The sequence below is a fragment of the Pseudophryne corroboree genome, chromosome 9 (genome assembly GCF_028390025.1).
Source record: "Pseudophryne corroboree isolate aPseCor3 chromosome 9, aPseCor3.hap2, whole genome shotgun sequence".
In the NCBI taxonomy this organism is placed as follows: domain Eukaryota; kingdom Metazoa; phylum Chordata; class Amphibia; order Anura; family Myobatrachidae; genus Pseudophryne; species Pseudophryne corroboree.
In genome coordinates this window covers 190624265-190641507 of record NC_086452.1, presented here as the reverse complement: position 1 = coordinate 190641507, position 17243 = coordinate 190624265, and the positions used below count along the sequence as shown (strand labels likewise).

The window sequence follows — 17243 nt, the reverse complement described above, 5'->3', positions numbered from 1 at the left end:
ATATTTTTGCGCTAAAACAGGTGCAATGCCTGCTGGTATGTGTATTTGCCATAATAATTTTGCGATATTGCTTGGACATCGGTGTTGTATCTAATTGTTTTTTAAAATATTTGATTTATTTACTTCCTAAAAAAGGTTATATTAATTCAAAATTACATTTTGGTAACATTTGCAAGTAGTCAATCTATGCAATATCTGACGCATAATTCTCAAATGTAACAGATTTATTTTGTGCAACACCATGTACATTTTGATATACACCACAAATTAAGGAAGCACAAAGATCTTTCGCAGAAATTAGTTTATTTTCGAATACCTAATAGATGGTTACAGTACACTAAGGCTTTGCAGTTGTAATTTTTACACAAAGCATGGTAATAATGTTTGCTCCACTTTTTCAACAGTCCGACAGACCAGCCGGCCAGACAGGCCTCAGACAACTCAGGATGATGCTGGGATTGCAGGTAAGACTTCACTGTAGTCACATATTCTGCAAACACATAGAAGTACAAAATATTAATGTTTATATATTCTCATAGGTTCTGCTTCTGTAAGCCGACCTCCTGTAAGGCGCCCATCACAGGGCTCGGGCCACTTACCCAGGAGGCCAAGTAAGACACGGCGTCTTGGCACGGAATCTGCGGCTCCATCTTCCCCACCCAGGCGGCGCATTTCTGCAGTGTCACCCCAGCCACCACTGGCACTATTGGCGAGTCCACAGAGTGATGAGCCCCGATCACCTCAGTTATCTGGTGAGTCAAAACAGAAACTAAACACATAGCAAATAATCTACACAGTACAGTTACTATGTTGTGAGTTGGAGTTGAGATTACATGTTTGACATAACAAGCAATGTGATGTTACGTCTTCAATTGCTAAAGGTGAAAATGTTCAATTTTTCAAGGTCTTAGTGGTTGATATCGCCAACATCATTATTAAAAAAGAACATACATTTGTACAAATTTAGGCCACACACGTGCACATTAAAATAAATATAAAAACCAAAATAAAAAATAAAAAAATCCTCCACAACATTATAGTGTTCACACATCTCCCCTGTCCGGTATGTAGACTGCTTACTTGCTCCGCTCCTCTGGACTATCCAGGTAAGCAGTCTATATCGTGGCCAGGGGAGGTGACATAACACTGTAATGCTGTGGAGGGGAGGTAGTTAGGTGAGGATTACTCAAGTCTGTCTATGTGCACGCCTGTGATGGTATATATGTTTTTGGCGAAAAAACACATTATAAGTAGAGATGAGCGCCTGAAATTTTTCGGGTTTTGTGTTTTGGTTTTGGGTTCGGTTCCGCGGCCGTGTTTTGGGTTCGACCGCGTTTTGGCAAAACCTCACCGAATTTTTTTTGTCGGATTCGGGTGTGTTTTGGATTCGGGTGTTTTTTTTAAAAAACACTAAAAAACAGCTTAAATCATAGAATTTGGGGGTCATTTTGATCCCATATTATTATTAACCTCAAAAACCATAATTTCCACTCATTTTCAGTCTATTCTGAATACCTCACACCTCACAATATTATTTTTAGTCCTAAAATTTGCACCAAGGTCGCTGGATGACTAAGCTAAGCGACACTAGTGGCCGACACAAACACCTGGCCCATCTAGGAGTGGCACTGCAGTGTCACGCAGGATGTCCCTTCCAAAAAACCCTCCCCAATCAGCACATGACGCAAAGAAAAAAAGAGGCGCAATGAGGTAGCTGACTGTGTGAGTAAGATTAGCGACCCTAGTGGCCGACACAAACACCGGGCCCATTTAGGAGTGGCACTGCAGTGTCACGCAGGATGTCCCTTCCAAAAAACCCTCCCCAATCAGCACATGACGCAAAGAAAAAAAGAGGCGCAATGAGGTAGCTGACTGTGTGAGTAAGATTAGCGACCCTAGTGGCCGACACAAACACCGGGCCCATTTAGGAGTGGCACTGCAGTGTCACGCAGGATGTCCCTTCCAAAAAAACCTCCCCAATCAGCACATGACGCAAAGAAAAAAAGAGGCGCAATGAGGTAGCTGACTGTGTGAGTAAGATTAGCGACCCTAGTGGCCGACACAAACACCGGGCCCATTTAGGAGTGGCACTGCAGTGTCACGCAGGATGTCCCTTCCAAAAAACCCTCCCCAATCAGCACATGACGCAAAGAAAAAAAGAGGCGCAATGAGGTAGCTGACTGTGTGAGTAAGATTAGCGACCCTAGTGGCCGACACAAACACCGGGCCCATTTAGGAGTGGCACTGCAGTGTCACGCAGGATGTCCCTTCCAAAAAACCCTCCCCAATCAGCACATGACGCAAAGAAAAAAAGAGGCGCAATGAGGTAGCTGACTGTGTGAGTAAGATTAGCGACCCTAGTGGCCGACACAAACACCGGGCCCATTTAGGAGTGGCACTGCAGTGTCACGCTGGATGTCCCTTCCAAAAAACCCTCCCCAATCAGCACATGACGCAAAGAAAAAAAGAGGCGCAATGAGGTAGCTGACTGTGTGAGTAAGATTAGCGACCCTAGTGGCCGACACAAACACCGGGCCCATTTAGGAGTGGCACTGCAGTGTCACGCAGGATGTCCCTTCCAAAAAACCCTCCCCAAACAGCACATGACGCAAAGAAAAATAAAAGAAAAAAGAGGTGCAAGATGGAATTGTCCTTGGGCCCTCCCACCCACCCTTATGTTGTATAAACAAAACAGGACATGCACACTTTAACCAACCCATCATTTCAGTGACAGGGTCTGCCACACGACTGTGACTGATATGACGGGTTGGTTTGGACCCCCCCCAAAAAAGAAGCAATTAATCTCTCCTTGCACAAACTGGCTCTACAGAGGCAAGATGTCCACCTCATCATCACCCTCCGATATATCACCGTGTACATCCCCCTCCTCACAGATTATCAATTCGTCCCCACTGGAATCCACCATCTCAGCTCCCTGTGTACTTTGTGGAGGCAATTGCTGCTGGTCAATGTCTCCGCGGAGGAATTGATTATAATTCATTTTAATGAACATCATCTTCTCCACATTTTCTGGATGTAACCTCGTACGCCGATTGCTGACAAGGTGAGCGGCGGCACTAAACACTCTTTCGGAGTACACACTTGTGGGAGGGCAACTTAGGTAGAATAAAGCCAGTTTGTGCAATGGCCTCCAAATTGCCTCTTTTTCCTGCCAGTATAAGTATGGACTGTGTGACGTGCCTACTTGGATGCGGTCACTCATATAATCCTCCACCATTCTTTCAATGGTGAGAGAATCATATGCAGTGACAGTAGACGACATGTCCGTAATCGTTGTCAGGTCCTTCAGTCCGGACCAGATGTCAGCATCAGCAGTCGCTCCAGACTGCCCTGCATCACCGCCAGCGGGTGGGCTCGGAATTCTGAGCCTTTTCCTCGCACCCCCAGTTGCGGGAGAATGTGAAGGAGGAGATGTTGACAGGTCGCGTTCCGCTTGACTTGACAATTTTCTCACCAGCAGGTCTTTCAACCCCAGCAGACTTGTGTCTGCCGGAAAGAGAGATCCAAGGTAGGCTTTAAATCTAGGATCGAGCACGGTGGCCAAAATGTAGTGCTCTGATTTCAACAGATTGACCACCCGTGAATCCTTGTTAAGCGAATTAAGGGCTCCATCCACAAGTCCCACATGCCTAGCGGAATCGCTCCGTGTTAGCTCCTCCTTCAATGTCTCCAGCTTCTTCTGCAAAAGCCTGATGAGGGGAATGACCTGACTCAGGCTGGCAGTGTCTGAACTGACTTCACGTGTGGCAAGTTCAAAGGGCATCAGAACCTTGCACAACGTTGAAATCATTCTCCACTGCGCTTGAGACAGGTGCATTCCACCTCCTATATCGTGCTCAATTGTATAGGCTTGAATGGCCTTTTGCTGCTCCTCCAACCTCTGAAGCATATAGAGGGTTGAATTCCACCTCGTTACCACTTCTTGCTTCAGATGATGGCAGGGCAGGTTCAGTAGTTTTTGGTGGTGCTCCAGTCTTCTGTACGTGGTGCCTGTACGCCGAAAGTGTCCCGCAATTTTTCTGGCCACCGACAGCATCTCTTGCACGCCCCTGTCGTTTTTTAAAAAATTCTGCACCACCAAATTCAAGGTATGTGCAAAACATGGGACGTGCTGGAATTTGCCCATATTTAATGCACACACAATATTGCTGGCGTTGTCCGATGCCACAAATCCACAGGAGAGTCCAATTGGGGTAAGCCATTCCGCGATGATCTTCCTCAGTTGCCGTAAGAGGTTTTCAGCTGTGTGCGTATTCTGGAAACCGGTGATACAAAGCGTAGCCTGCCTAGGAAAGAGTTGGCGTTTGCGAGATGCTGCTACTGGTGCCGCCGCTGCTGTTCTTGCGGCGGGAGTCCATACATCTACCCAGTGGGCTGTCACAGTCATATAGTCCTGACCCTGCCCTGCTCCACTTGTCCACATGTCCGTGGTTAAGTGGACATTGGGTACAGCTGCATTTTTTAGGACACTGGTGACTCTTTTTCTGAGGTCTGTGTAAATTTTCGGTATCGCCTGCCTAGAGAAATGGAACCTAGATGGTATTTGGTACCGGGGACACAGTACCTCCAACAAGTCTCTAGTTGGCTCTGCAGTAATGATGGATACCGGAACCACGGTTCTCACCACCCAGGATGCCAAGGCCTCAGTTATCCGCTTTGCAGTAGGATGTCTGCTGTGATATTTCATCTTCCTCGCAAAGGACTGTTGGACAGTCAATTGCTTGGTGGAAGTAGTAAAAGTGGTCTTACGACTTCCCCTCTGGGATGACCATCGACTCCCAGCAGCAACAACAGCAGCGCCAGCAGCAGTAGGCGTTACACGCAAGGATGCATCGGAGGAATCCCAGGCAGGAGAGGACTCGTCAGAATTGCCAGTGACATTGCCTGCAGGACTATTGGCATTCCTGGGGAAGGAGGAAATTGACACTGAGGGAGTTGGTGGGGTGGTTTGCGTGAGCTTGGTTACAAGAGGAAGGGATTTACTGGTCAGTGGACTGCTTCCGCTGTCACCCAAAGTTTTTGAACTTGTCACTGACTTATTATGAATGCGCTGCAGGTGACGTATAAGGGAGGATGTTCCGAGGTGGTTAACGTCCTTACCCCTACTTATTACAGCTTGACAAAGGGAACACACGGCTTGACACCTGTTGTCCGCATTTCTGTTGAAATAGTTCCACACCGAAGAGCTGATTTTTTTGGTATTTTCACCAGGCATGTCAACGGCCATATTCCTCCCACGGACAACAGGTGTCTCCCCGGGTGCCTGACTTAAACAAACCACCTCACCATCAGAATCCTCCTGGTCAATTTCCTCCCCAGCGCCAGCAACACCCATATCCTCCTCATCCTGGTGTACTTCAACACTGACATCTTCAATCTGACTATCAGGAACTGGACTGCGGGTGCTCCTTCCAGCACTTGCAGGGGGCGTGCAAATGGTGGAAGGCGCATGCTCTTCACGTCCAGTGTTGGGAAGGTCAGGCATCGCAACCGACACAATTGGACTCTCCTTGTGGATTTGGGATTTCGAAGAACGCACAGTTCTTTGCGGTGCTACTGCTTTTGCCAGCTTGAGTCTTTTCATTTTTCTAGCGAGAGGCTGAGTGCCTCCATCCTCATGTGAAGCTGAACCACTAGCCATGAACATAGGCCAGGGCCTCAGCCGTTCCTTGCCACTCCGTGTGGTAAATGGCATATTGGCAAGTTTACGCTTCTCCTCCGACAATTTTATTTTAGGTTTTGGAGTCCTTTTTTTAATGATATTTGGTGTTTTGGATTTGACATGCTCTGTACTATGACATTGGGCATCGGCCTTGGCAGACGACGTTGCTGGCATTTCATCGTCTCGGCCATGACTAGTGGCAGCAGCTTCAGCACGAGGTGGAAGTGGATCTTGATCTTTCCCTAATTTTGGAACCTCAACATTTTTGTTCTCCATATTTTAATAGGCACAACTAAAAGGCACCTCAGGTAAACAATGGAGATTGATGGATACTAGTATACAATTATGGACGGACTGCCGAGTGCCGACACAGAGGTAGCTACAGCCGTGAACTACCGTACTGTGTCTGCTGCTAATATAGACTGGTTGATAAAGAGATGTCGTAGTATGTATGTATGAAGAAGAAAGAAAAAAAAACCACGGTTAGGTGGTATACAATTATGGACGGACTGCCGAGTGCCGACACAGAGGTAGCCACAGCCGTGAACTACCGTACTGTACTGTGTCTGCTGCTAATATAGACTGGTTGATAAAGAGATGTAGTAGTATGTATGTATAAAGAAGAAAGAAAAAAAAACCACGGGTAGGTGGTATACAATTATGGACGGACTGCCGAGTGCCGACACAGAGGTAGCCACAGCCGTGAACTACCGTACTGTACTGTGTCTGCTGCTAATATAGACTGGTTGATAAAGAGATGTCGTAGTATGTATGTATGAAGAAGAAAGAAAAAAAAACCACGGTTAGGTGGTATACAATTATGGACGGACTGCCGAGTGCCGACACAGAGGTAGCCACAGCCGTGAACTACCGTACTGTACTGTGTCTGCTGCTAATATAGACTGGTTGATAAAGAGATGTCGTAGTATGTATGTATAAAGAAGAAAGAAAAAAAAACCACGGTTAGGTGGTATACAATTATGGACGGACTGCCGAGTGCCGACACAGAGGTAGCCACAGCCGTGAACTACCGTACTGTACTGTGTCTGCTGCTAATATAGACTGGTTGATAAAGAGATGTCGTAGTATGTATGTATGAAGAAGAAAGAAAAAAAACACACGGTTAGGTGGTATACAATTATGGACGGACTGCCGAGTGCCGACACAGAGGTAGCCACAGCCGTGAACTACCGTACTGTACTGTGTCTGCTGCTAATATAGACTGGTTGATAAAGAGATGTCGTAGTATGTATGTATAAAGAAGAAAGAAAAAAAAACCACGGTTAGGTGGTATACAATTATGGACGGACTGCCGAGTGCCGACACAGAGGTAGCCACAGCCGTGAACTACCGTACTGTACTGTGTCTGCTGCTAATATAGACTGGTTGATAAAGAGATGTAGTAGTATGTATGTTTAAAGAAGAAAGAAAAAAAAACCACGGGTAGGTGGTATACAATTATGGATGGACTGCCGAGTGCCGACACAGAGGTAGCTACAGCCGTGAACTACCGTACTGTGTCTGCTGCGACTGGATGATAAATAATGATATAAAAAATATATATATATCACTACTGCAGCCGGACAGGTATATATATTATATAATGACGGACCTGCTGGACACTGTCTGTCAGCAGAATGAGTTTTTTATAGAATAAAAAAAAAAACACCACACAAGTGAAGTCACACGACGAGTGTTTAACTTTTTCAGGCAATCACAATATAGTATACTACTAACTATACTGGTGGTCAGTGTGGTCAGGTCACTGGTCAGTCACACTGGCAGTGGCACTCCTGCAGCAAAAGTGTGCACTGTTTAATTTTAATATAATATGTACTCCTGGCTCCTGCTATAACCTATAACTGGCACTGCAGTGCTCCCCAGTCTCCCCCACAATTATAAGCTGTGTGAGCTGAGCACAGTCAGATATATAATATATACATAGATGATGCAGCACACTGGGCTGAGCAGTGCACACAGATATGGTATGTGACTGTCTTGTACTCCTGGCTCCTGCTATAACCTATAACTGGCACTGCAGTGCTCCCCAGTCTCCCCCACAATTATAAGCTGTGTGAGCTGAGCACAGTCAGATATATAATATATACATAGATGATGCAGGCATGCAGCACACTGGGCTGAGCAGTGCACACAGATATGGTATGTGACTGAGTCACTGTGTGTACCGTTTTTTTCAGGCAGAGAACGGATATATTAAATAAAACAACTGCACTGCTGGTGGTCACTGTGGTCAGTCACTAAACTCTGCACTCTCTTCTACAGAATCAGCCTCAGGTCAATCTCTCTCTCTCTCTCCTAATCTAAATGGAGAGGACGCCAGCCACGTCCTCTCCCTATCAATCTCAATGCACGTGTGAAAATGGCGGCGACGCGCGGCTCCTTATATAGAATCCGAGTCTCGCGAGAATCCGACAGCGTCATGATGACGTTCGGGCGCGCTCGGGTTAACCGAGCAAGGCGGGAAGATCCGAGTCGCTCGGACCCGTGAAAAAAAACATGAAGTTCGTGCGGGTTCGGATTCAGAGAAACCGAACCCGCTCATCTCTAATTATAAGTTTACAAAAACAAGTCAAAAAACTTGTAAAATGGAGTATTATGAATGTAGTAATGTGTAGAACTAGCAAATAAATTAATAGAAAAATAAACATTGCATGTTGGCCACCCCATACAGAGCCCAGCTTGATGGCCGACGTGGACCAGCAGGGACAAGACCAACAGGCAACCATCACACTGCAACTTACACCTGTTGACCCGAGCCAGCCAATACAGCTGCAGGATATCCCCCAAGCCTCCATGAGTCCACACCTGGCACAAGCTCCACCCCAAACACAAATACCAGATGACTTTTGGGCCAGTTGGACAAGCCAACAGGCCCAAAGCAATGCCAGCCTGACCGCACATACCCAACACCTTGCCAGTCTGCCCCATCATCTACCGCGCATTTTTCGCAACTCGGGCAGACTGATTGTACAAGTAGGCCGAATCGCAACATCGATGGAGCAAATAAGGGCTGACAACAACCAAATGCTGGCTCATTTAACGCGCATCATTGATGAGCAACAGCGCCATCAGCAGGCACTCGTTCAACTCATTCAGCACAACCAGGTTGTGAATGAGTCGTTATCCCGGATTGTAGCCAGCCACACTGCAACCAACACACAACTGAATGCTAGCATTAATAATTTGAGCAACAACATAACATTGATGGCAGCTCAACAAGTGACCTCCAGCTCTGGGACCACGACCCCTATCCAAACGCCAGTAACCTCCCCTGTTCGGCGTTCATCCAGAGCACGTGCCAGTGAGCCAGCACAAAGCACAGCACCCAGCACACACAAGCGAAAAAAATAACAATTTTGACAAATGTTATTTAAACAATAAAAATTTGGATTTGACAAACACACAACTTCCTGTGTCCGTCTCAAACATTGTTGAAGCTGCTATGTATGTATGTATGTATGTATGTATGTTTTTCATGGGTAATGACTGAAAAGGTATTTATAACATAAACTAAGTACAATGTACACACCACTATAAACAACAAACAGTAAGTAACAAAACACACAATAGAAAGTATTGCAAAGTGTTTAGTCAAGGATAATTACATCCTACAAAAACTTACCTGAAAAATACCGCAGGATCACTTCTTGCCGTACCTGCCTCCCTACATATGTACTCACACTGTCACCAGATGGCTGTAACTCCTCTGCTTGCTGACTGCTTTCTCCCTCATCATGTGCCAGATGTTGACTTAAACACAGATTATGGAGAAAACAGCAGCAGAACACAATTCTAGTCACCTTTGAGGGACTATACAACAAAAGGCCTGCAGATTTATCCAGACACCGAAACCGTGACTTCAGCACACCAAAACATCTTTCTATCACATTCCGCGTAGCCTTATGTGCATGATTGTAACTGTGTTCAGCAGGAGAATCAGGTTGGGACAATGGAGTAAGGAGCCAAGAGTAGCAGCCGTAACCCCCATCACCTGAAAAACAGATATAGTCAACATTAGTACATGTGTTAGATTATTCTTTCCCCTACTCAAAACTAGAGTTTGTGGTTAAAAGACATACACACAAAACATTTTTAACATACCCAACAGCCAGCCATCAGGCATTTGTCCGTCCTCAAATTTATCGAAGAGCGATGACTGACTGAGGATGAAGGAGTCATGGCAGCCACCAGGGTAACCTGCAACAACACTCATAATTTTAAAGTTTGCATCACAGACCACCTGGACATTAGTTGATTGTGCCAGATGTCTATTTGTATATATGTATTGCCGGCCCCTAGGTGATCTCAGCTGAACGTGTGTGCAATCTATGGCCCCCAGCACATTGGGCATGCCAGCAAGCTCATAGAAAGCTACCCTGATAGCACGCCACTCCGACTCCTCGGTAGGGAAGCAGATTGAGGCATTAATGTGTGGATCCAACACATCCAAAACCTGAGTGGACATTAAAGAAGCTAAGGTGAGTGTCATGTTAGGTATTCTATACAATACTGTGTTGTTTGTACTTACAGAAGCAACACTTACACATAACCGCATATGTATTTTTAGACTCACCTGATTCAAATATCTTGAAAAGGTGGGCTGTGAGATACCAATGACGTCGCCTGCCACAGCCTGGAAGCTCCCAGTAGCCATAAAGTGTAACACAGCCAGGAGTTTGTGTAGGCCTGAGACAGAGCGAGAGCGTGCTGTCTCAGGGTCTAGGCCCAGTTTGACAAGGTCATACAGGTGGAAAATGTTGGTTCTATTTAGGCGGAACATCTGTATGACCCTATCATCGGACAATGCGTTTAAGTTTAAACGCCCTCTAAAAAAATGAGGCTGGCGCAGCCTCCGCGGCACCTGGACAACCTGTTGACCATGTTCACTTACCTGGGCCTGATTCCTGGAAGCCTCATGGAGCAGTCTAAGGTATCCCACAGCAAACATAAATTCATTGGCACACACCACAGCCGCCATTTCAGAGTGAGAGAAATTCAAAATGTGCCTGGAACACTTTTATAGGGCCAAACATTCAGGTGTGAGTAATGGATAATTGAGTACACATGTAAACACGCTTTTCAAATGCTGGCGCATTTTTTTTTAGGAATTTTTTACGATGTGTAATTTTTCGCGGCCGCAAATGCATTTTCACGGCAGCAATTACAATTACGAATGGTTAGTAAATGACCGAGATTCATATCTAAACAGGCGTAATTTGACCGATGGTGTATTCATTCGTGATTTTTAACTTGAACTTCCAAAATATTACGAATGACCACATCACTGCCGTGATTTGAGTTTAGTAAATTACCGAGATGACACTTTGATGAAAAAACGCCATCTCGGTCAAAATCGGGAGCTTAGTAAATTTACCCCTAGGTGTCATCCTTGACTCTGAACTGTCCTTTGTTCCCCACATTCAATATTTCTCAAAATTATGTTACATGCATCTAAAAAACATATCAAAATACGACCATACCTTACACAAGACACTCCAAAAACTGTAATCCATGCTCTCATTATCTCATGAATTGATTATTGCAAAAGTCTTCTTACTGGTCTTACCAAAAAGAGACTCTCACCACTAAAATCCATTCTGAATGCAGCTGTGTGGCTAATCTTCCTCGCCAGATGTTCATTGTCTGCAGATCCAGTCTGTCAGTCCATCCAGTGGATACCTGTATTCTACCGTATTTAATATAACATACTTTTACTCACACACAAGGCCATTAACCAAACTACACCAATATACATCTCTTTGTTTATCTCAAAATATCTCCTAATCCTATCTCTTCGCTCTTCAAAAGATCTATTTCTTATCCACACTCGTTATTTGCTCCCATTTTTGATTGCAGGACTTACCTCGGGCTGCACCCACTTTGCGGAATGCCCTACCATGCACAATAAAACTTTCCTCTAGTTTCCAAACTTTCAAGATTTCGCTGAAAACTCACCACTTCAGGCAAGCTTATCAAATTCCAGAGCTGCTCACATTGGACCTAATTCAGCAAGGATCGCAAATCAGCAAAATGTGCAAAAAAATCGTAAAAACGCAAATTCTGCAACTTAAATAGCAAAAACTGAGACAAAAAAACAATTTCTGAGACTTAGCAAAAACTGCGTATGCACTACGAAAAGTAGGCATGTAGGGGGCGTACTAAAGGGCTGGACTCGCAAAAACTATGATCAGGTGCGTATTGCGGGGCATGTTGTGGGCGTATGCTGATGGTCGGTGGGCGGTGCATTCGCAATTTTTACAACAGATCGCACATTTCTGATGTGAAGTTTCTGAGTGACTACAGGTCTACCTTAAAAATTGCACAAGCTGACCTCAGCTGTAGACTGTATGTATACTGCAATCATTGCTTCATTACACCCAGCTGAAGAAGCTCACGCCTCAGACCACAAATCACTTCATTCAGCTGTATTGGAACTTAGAAACATGGCCCTCATTCCGAGTTGATCGCTCGCTAGCTGCTTTTAGCAGCAGTACAAACGCTAAGCCGCCGCCCTCTGGGAGTGTATCTTAGCTTAGCAGAAGTGTGAACGAAAGGTTAGCAGAACTGCTCGTAAAAATTTTCATGCAGTTTCTGAGCAGCTCCAAACCTACTCCTGCCTTGCGATCACTGTAGACAGTTTAGTTCCTGCTTTGACGTCACAAACACGCCCTGCGTTCGGCCAGCCACTCCCCCGTTTCCCCAGGCACGCCTGCGTTTTTACCTGTCACGCCTGCATTTTTTAGCACACTCCCTGAAAACGGGCAGTTACCACCCAGAAACTCCCACTTCCTGTCAATCACTTAACGATCAACCCAGCGACAGAAAAGCGTTGCTCAACCTTGTGTAAAACTGCATAGTTTTGTATGAAAGTACTTGGCGCGTGCGTACTGCGGCCCGTACGCATGCGCAGAAATGCCGATTTTTAGCCTGATCGCTGTGCTGCGAACAACGGCAGCTAGCGATCAACTCAGAATGAGGGCCCATGTAACGTATTGTTTAACTCTGTAACACATGTTGATTGTGAAAATATATGTTACGTAATACTAACCGATTTGTGTTTACACTTACTAACGATCGAGGTTTGACAACCACACTATTTGATAGAAGCAAATGTAAAATAACCTTTACAAGCATTTTACTTAGTAGTATCTGCTGAATGACATTTAGCTTCCTAACATTTTTTTTATTTTTTTTGAACAACCAACATTTTTTTGTTAAACAAAATATACCCACATACATTTTTTTTTGTTTTTTACATTTTATTTGTGCGCTACACATATAAGCATATGTTGAAGAACAGCAACACCATCTTTTTATTTTCAAGTTTTGCAAATTCTGCTCCATTTGTATACTTATTGAAACAAATATTTACACATAATTCCTTAAAGTAAGATATGTAAAAAAAAGCAAAGAAACAATAATATGTAATGCTTGACCACTTCACAATCAAAAAAACACTATTATTACTATTTTATAAAAATGTTACTGTTGTTTCCGAATTAAAATATTTTGACTCCAACAAAAGTGTGTTTGTTAAAACATACACCAATAATTGCTGTTGTGTAGGGTTTAGAGGCTAGAATTCACACTCTCTCTAGTTGAATATATTTGAACACAGTTATGGGGATTAGTCAATGTTTGAAGAAAAACATTATGGTGTCTTTAAGATAATAATTGCTAAATTACCACAAGATCATTTGACCAATTAAGTGATGATTGAATTGATTTACAATTATCGAGTAGTTTCTTTAATTTGGGTGCAGGAAAGTAGGTTGTGCAATTTTTAAGGGAAAAACACTGTTGTTAGCAAAAAATGCAACATCAGAAACATGTACGCAAAAATTGCGTACATTTGTAATATGTATGCATTAGGATGGTTTTCGTAATATTTGCACATTTCACAAGGCCACCTTCTTTTTGTTAAATTAAATTAGTGTTGTAGTTTTTCCATTTGGGTGTGCTTTCGCAATTTTGCTTTTGCTCGCAATTTTTGCTAATTTGTAATTTTTGCAATACTTACTGAATTTGCCCCATAATCCTCATAAACATTCCTATCCAATTACATCCCACTGTACAGTCCACACATATCCTCACCAGTGGTGCAAGTAGAAATATTTTCTTAGTAGTACTGAGTGTGCTGAAAAATGGGCGTGGTCACATGTTATGAGTGGGCATGACCACATGACACTAGGGGGAGTGGCTACATTACACTAGGGGTGTGGCCATACAGCATAGTCCCTTTTCTTTGCACTCTGGAGGCAAGGCTAGAAATATATAGTACTACCTCCAGTATAATAGAAATATATAGTAATAACCCCAGTATAATAGAAATATATTGTAATGCCCCCAGTATAATAGAAATATATTGTAATGCCCCCAAATTACTAAAAATACATGGTAATGCCCCCTTTATAAAAGTAAAATATACTGTAGTAGTGCCCCTGGTATAATAGAAATATATAGTAGTGTCCCACATTACAATATAAATATATAACAATGCCCTATAATAATAATAATAATAATAATAATAATAATAATTTTATTTATATAGCGCTCTTTCTCCAATAGGACTCAAGGTGCTTAACAGAAACATAGCATAATATAGTACAGAAAATAATGAAGTACATTTTCATAAAATACAGAAGCATGAAGATACTAAAAGGGACACTATGGAAATGTTTGAGTAAACAAGCTAACAACAGTGTTTTTCCCTTAAAAATTGCACAACCTACTTTCCTGCACCCAAATTAAAGAAACTACTCGATAATTGTAAATCAATTCAATCATCACTGTGTGGGGAAGTGAGTTCCATAGAGTCGGAGCCGCATGACTAAAAGCTCGACCCCCAGAGGAATTACGGTAGATTCTAGGTACTGCTAAAAGTCTTTCATCTACAGATCGCAGTAATCGAGTGGGGCAGTATGGGGTCAGAAGCTGTTTCAGGTACCTTGGGCCTTGGTCATGTAATGCTTTGAAACTCAGTAAGCCAATCTTGAAGATGATTCGCCAATAGACATATATACTGTAGTAGTATCCCACATTACAACAGAAATACATAGTAATGTCCCCATAATAATAGACATATATAGTAGTGTCCCACATTACAAAAGAAATATATAGTAATGCCCCCATAATAATAGAAATATATAGTAGTGTTCACATTACAATAGAATTATATAGTAATGCCCCATAATAATAGACATATATAGTAGTGTCCACATTACAATAGAAATATATAGTAATGCCCCATATTAATAGAAATACATATTATTGTCCAAATTATATGAAAGAATTCATTACCCCACACAGTGAAGCCAGAGACATGCCCAGCAGCCCAGCCTGTGAAGAACAAAAGCCGCTCAGTGCCGATGCGCCACTCGAGTCGAGTGAAGGGAAACCCCAGGCTCCTCTCTTTGTGCCAGCCGCGGCCGTCAGGAGAGGAAGCCTGGTGTGATCTCATGACATTACCGTCGTGCTCCCTGTAGCCCTGACAAAGTGGGAGGTGCCGTCATGCTGCCAAACACCATGGTCTTGTGCTTCTGCAGCGCATTATAATTTTGGTAATGGCAGTCACAGGTGCAAAATGCGCAGTGGGTGGTACTACGTACCTGCTGCCAAATTCTTGAGGGTACTCTATACCTGAGCGCACCTGCATACTTGCACCACTGATCCTCATATATTTTCTTGCTCTTCACTTTCACTTTCCCTTCCTCCTGACCCTGTTTCATCATTGTTGTATGGCCATATCATGCAGTCCACCAAGAACCTTTGCGGTCTGGTGGACAATTATGCCATAGATAGCACCTATACTTGTGTATCAATGCCTATTTCGTATAGATAGTAAACTTGAGAGCAGGGCCTTCCTACCTCTATGTTTGTTATTACCAGGTTTGGTTTTATCATTGTTGTTTCCAAGCACAACAGAATATGCTGCACTATATAAGACACTGTTAATAATAAGTAAAACCTTTCATTGTTATTAGCCCATTTTACATAAATCTGACCATTTTACCAAATTAATACTACTCTACAAAACTAATATTAATTTTCCCTCACACCCAAATAAAATAAATCATATTAAATATCAATAAACTTTAGGGGAGCACAAGTCGTTTACTGCCCACATTTACATGTGTACACACATTCCAACTCTCCTGGGAGACCAGGACCCCTTCCTATGAAGTTCTGCCCCCTTTTTAATCATCTCAAGTCAGACATCTCAGATTCATAGTCTCAGTTTCTTTTTATCCTCTCTTAAGAAGATACAAATTATATTAAGGTTTAAAAAAAAACCAATAAAAAACAAAACACATGTAGATTTAAATTAGAGATGAGCAGGTTCGGTTCTCAGAGAACCGAACCCTACCGAACCTTCCTACCTGAGTCCAGATCCGAGTCAGGCTCGGGTTTTCCCATCTGACTTGGAAACCAGAACAAGGCAAAACGTCATCAGCCCGCTGTCGGATTCTCACGGGATTTGGATTCCATATAAGGAGCCGCGAATCACCGCCATTTTCACTATGGCATTGGAGAGTGTAGAGAGAGGACGTGTCTCTGTTCTCTCAGTGTCCTCAGTTTCCGTGTCTTGTGCTGAATCTGTCCAGTCACAGTGCTTGTGTCCTCTGCTGCCATATGTCCAGTGCTGCTGTATAGGGTGCTGTGTTGTGCTGCATCAGTTCAGGGTGGTGTATTGTGCTGCATCAGTCCAGTCACAGTGGTGGTGTCCTCTGTTGCCAAATGCCCAGTGCTGCTGTACAATTAGCTGTGTTGTCCTGCATCAGACCAGTGGTAGTGTCCTGTGCATCAGTCAGTCCAGTGACCATTCACAGTGGTGGTGTCCTCTGCTGCCATATGCCCAGTGCTGCTGTATAATTAGCTGTGTTGTCCTGCATAAGACCAGTGGTAGTGGCCTGTGCATCAGTCAGTCCAGTGACCATTCACAGTGGTGGTGTCCTATGCTGTCATATGTCCAGTGCTGCTGTATAGGGTGCTGTGTTGTGCTGCAACAGTTCAGGGTGGTGCAATTTGTGCTGCATCAGTCCAGTCACAGTGGTGGTGTCCTCTGTTGCCAAATGCCCAGTGCTGCTGTATAATTAGCTGTGTTGTCCTGCATCAGACCAGTGGTAGTGTCCTGTGCATCAGTCAGTCCAGTGACCATTCACAGTGGTGGTGTCCTCTGCTGCCATATGCCCAGTGCTGCTGTATAATTAGCTGTGTTGTCCTGCATAAGACCAGTGGTAGTGTCCTGTGCATCAGTCAGTCTAGTGACCATTCACAGTGGTGGTGTCCTATGCTGTCATTTGCCCAGTGCTGCTGTATAATTATCTGTGTTGTCCTGCATAAGACCAGTGGTAGTGTCCTGTGCATCAGTCAGTCCAGTGACCATTCACAGTGGTGGTGTCCTCTGCTGCCATATGCCCAGTGCTGCTGTATAATTAGCTGTGTTGTCCTGCATCAGACCAGTGGTAGTGTCCTGTGCATCAGTCAGTCCAGTGACCATTCACAGCGGTGGTGTCCTCTGCTCTCATATGCCCAGTGC

General features: G+C 43.9%; 1 long non-coding RNA gene across 1 annotated transcript; it reads left to right on the top strand.

The window, feature by feature from the left end:
* The first annotated feature begins 327 nt into the window (after positions 1-327).
* LOC134956870 (uncharacterized) lies at positions 328-8640 on the top strand. The gene is made up of 3 exons (XR_010186247.1): positions 328-464; positions 540-752; positions 8376-8640. It is a non-coding gene; the product is annotated as an uncharacterized LOC134956870 (long non-coding RNA).
* The last annotated feature ends 8603 nt before the right edge of the window (positions 8641-17243 follow it).